The following is a 4,023-nucleotide window of genomic DNA, read 5'->3' on the forward strand; positions in this document are numbered from 1 at the left end:
AGTGATAATGAAGGGTACTCCTCGATTCTGTGTCTCCTCAAAATATGAAACGATGTGTTGTTGGATGTGCGGATGTAAATAATAAGGTTTTGTGAGTGAATTTCGGTGCAGTCATCTGTTAGCATTTTTTCGCTCGTTGCTAGTTCAGAGCTCAGCAACATTGTGTGGGTTTAAAAAAAAAAAAAAAAAAAGATCAGTTAGATGAGTTTCTTCCCGTTACATGGATATAAAACATTCATAGTTTATTAAATGAACATGCCCTCAGACACTGTTTCCTGCAAGATGTTGCAGGAGGGCCCCGGTACCGGGTCTCTCGGGCTTAACTTAAACTATAGTTAGAAATGTGAGAGGTTTATTTCTCATTCAGAACAATGGAAAGGCTCTCCTTTCACAGCACATCTCCATGGAAACCTTTGATCTCTGGGCTCAGTACACAGATGTTTGATAACGTCATGGTAACCTTTGATCTCTAGGCTTATACACACAGTTGTTTGTAAACATTCATTCACAACTACTTACATTTAATATCCAACTCCTTCAGCCTACTTTCAGCTGCAGAAACCATTCAACTATTAAGTTATTCAACTATTTCAGGACATTGAGGATATACGTGTTGTTGTTTATACCTTTTTTAAACCTTTTCTTTTAAACATTAAGCTTCTTCACTATTTTTCCTACTCTTCCAGTTTAACATTTCACTTTCAAGTTTTCAACAAAGTCATTGCAATGCATTTGAGCTGTAACAATTCAGCAACACACTTACTTTGTTTTTGGAGCTAAAAGCAGCTACAGAGACCATTCAACTAATAAAATATTCAGCTTTTTCAGCTAAATTCAGCAACAAATGTACACAGTTTACAGCATTCGCACGCATTTTCAGCAGGAAATGCATTTTCTAGTTGTATATGTTGCTCTCTTCTAATTTACTTCAAAGAGGCCCTACTATGCTTTTCAGAGTTCTCTTTTGCCTGTAACGTGTAATATCGTTTTTTCTGGTTAAAATCCCAAAATTCACTCCCCCCCCTTCCTGAAACGCCTCCATTTTACTAATTTCTTTACTTCAGTAACATAGTGACATTACTATGTAACACTCCCTATTCTATTGTCTAGCACGCACTCCAACACATTGTACGTGATAGGCTAAGAGGCGGGACATTTCCGACATCTATAAGCGGTTTACCAATCACAATTGCCTGTCCACAACCCCTGTCTGAAACCAGAGCCCAGTCTGCTCTGATTGGTTAGCTGGCCGGTTCTGTTGTGATTGGTCAACCGCTTAGAGATGTGTCAGAAATGCCTCGGCTCTAAGCAGATCACGTTTTTTTGTTGAATGACCCCTCGTTGTGTTTCTAGGCAACCTGTTGAGCCTCCAGAGATGCAGGGCAATGGTTGGTCTGAACATGGCTGCACTCATGCACACCTTGGTCTGCTTCTTCTCCGTGGCGTAGACAATGGAGGTGCAACACACCTCGGCCAGCTTGCGACTCTGACCGTAAAAGGACCAGCAGCAGATCTCGTCTCCAATCACATCTTTGATGAAGAGGACGCGGCCGTTGAAGCTGAGCGACAGCCTGTCGAACAGCTCGATGTTCTTCAACAGGTTGTCGTCCGAGTTACTGTCGAGACAAAAGAAAACTGATTTAGAGAAGAAGTGCTTCATCCTTTACTTGGTTCTGTGTCCTGTGGCTCATTACACTTTATTAGAAAGAAATAATCTATGCTTCCCTCAAAATAAAGCCATTAATCTTGTTATGATGAGAGCAGCGGGACCTCTGGAGGAAAGATGTCTTACCTGGTGTAGGAGTACTTGTTATTGCTTCTGTTGTACACCAGCTTCACCACAGGCTAACAGAAAAGAAATAAATCATTATAGAGCTTTAACATGGAAAACTACAAATGTTATTCAAGTAGGCATCATTCACTTGGTAGTTGTACTATTTTTTTACTTCAATCAAAAGGAACGTTAGAAAATGTTTTATTTATCTTTGAAAAGCTGCTAAATGTGAAAAAGAATATAGCGAAGGTTATTTCACCTTTTAATTTTTAAACCCAAGTGGGGGGGGGTGCTAGTGAACTGTCAACGGGGGCGGTGCTGCCGTCAGCGAACCGAGCCGTTCTGTGTATCTGGGGCCGTTTCTCAATCTCGAGGATACTGGCTTCCAAGCCAATATTTCAAGGACGCTACGTCATCAAGTGGCGCTGCAGGACCGTTCCGATGTCCAAGTGACTTGGAAGTACACAACTACCAAGCCAGCATCCTCGCGATTGAGAAACGGCCTGTGTATCTCCATATTCTACAGATGGCCAGTCCGCCAGGAAGTATTTTACAAAATGTTGTGCAGATAGCTCCTACTGCACAGCAAAGAAACACAAGAGACACAAGATAAGACACAAGAGCAGGAAACATGCAACGCATTAATGAGCTCATTGAAATACAGTATTTGTAATGACTTCATTCAGAAGTATGGCACGGCACAATAGAAAAAGTCACAGCAACATGATACGGAGTGACCTCCTCTGGTGGACTCCCCATCATTAAACCTCCTGCTTGTGCCTCAATGTGTGCTGAGGGTGCACTTGCAACATTTTGGTGCCCTAGGCGATATTATGATTTGGTGCCCCCCCTCCAAGCAATACACGATAGCATATATAAAGAATAAATGAAAAATCTCTACAAAATACACAACAACTGAAATGTATTGACATGTTGGTTGTATACATAAAGAAGGTTTCAAATGTATTCATTATTGTATGAACATGTTTTAATTGGGGGGGGTGCTAGTGCGCCGCAGTTGCGCTTCAGGTGAGGCTCCCTTATATTTGAATGACTTCATTCAGAAGTATGGTACTGCACAATTGAAGACGTCACAGCAACATGATACGGAGTGACCTCCTCTGGTGGACTCATTAAACCTCCTGCTTGTGCCTCCATGTGGGCTGAGGGTGCACCTGCAACCATCAGAAGACATGTTCTCCTAACTATGCATTTTGCCTTGTCTTTCAGTTCAACATTACACTTTAAAGAAGTGCCCTAAAGTTCTCTTTTGTCACCAACATCCTGTCCTGTAGCCTACAGATTCTAACTTTATATGCAGAATCTGTTTATAGAAATGAAACTGATATTACTCATTACTTACAATGATATTGCTTGTTTTAAGTAAGTCTGTCAGTACTGTTCTTGTTGTCCTTAGTTTGAATTGTTATGGTTTATTGCACTTACTGTAAGTCACTTTGGATACAAGCGTTGGCTAAATGCTATGTAATAATATTGATTAAACACCTCAGATTATACAGATTCCGATTTAATTGTTATTAAATCCTAAAGCATCTTATTCCAACTGAGATAAAAAAGGAATTCTCAGGAAAAAACCCTAGCAGAAAACCCTGTATTCATGTAGGGGACCTTCACTAATAATACAATGAAAAGACCAATCACAAGAACATTTGAATGCTTGTTTTTCTATGGCTGTAACATGCAGTAGCATTTAGGCAGGATCTACCTTCAATCAATCAATCAATCAACAACTTTATTAATCCTGCAAAGGGCGATTGGTTATGAGCAGCAGCTTATGTCATGTACACAGGCAGGAACATACAGGAAGAAAATACACACATACACCCGGGAGCACTGATGTGGATCATTCCAATTTACACTAAATTGGAGCGATTCATTGATGAAAATAAATCTTAATTATTTTGAGCTTAACCAAAAGAGTGTTGCAGTGATTACTTATTTGGTAACACTTTATATTCAGGTAGAAATTCACCATCAACTAGTTGTTAATTAACATGCATATTAGCAGTATATTGGCTCTTTATTAGTCATTATAAAACACTTAACGCCTATTTGACAAGTAATAGGCCATTAGTTGAGAGTTTTTCCTCAATAACCCTCTAATTAGTGCTTATTTATTGCAAGTAAGGAAATTGTTGTACATGAGTTTTGGTCTTAATATGCTCTGCGCAATATGAGCCTAATAAGGCAGAAACCACACGAATAGCAATTCTCCCATAATAACACTT

At 39.8% G+C, this 4,023-nt stretch overlaps 1 long non-coding RNA gene across 1 annotated transcript; it reads right to left on the reverse strand.

The window, feature by feature from the left end:
• Positions 1-1,278: 1,278 nt before the first annotated feature.
• LOC104957224 (uncharacterized) lies at positions 1,279-2,079 on the reverse strand. The gene is made up of 3 exons (XR_799649.1): positions 2,034-2,079; positions 1,793-1,845; positions 1,279-1,616 (listed from the first exon to the last, which is right to left on the reverse strand). It is a non-coding gene; the product is annotated as an uncharacterized lncRNA (long non-coding RNA).
• Between the last annotated feature and the right edge of the window lie 1,944 nt (positions 2,080-4,023).

Source organism: Notothenia coriiceps, unplaced genomic scaffold (assembly GCF_000735185.1).
Source record: "Notothenia coriiceps isolate Sejong01 unplaced genomic scaffold, NC01 NC01_scaffold00026584, whole genome shotgun sequence".
Taxonomy (NCBI): Eukaryota; Metazoa; Chordata; class Actinopteri; order Perciformes; family Nototheniidae; genus Notothenia; species Notothenia coriiceps.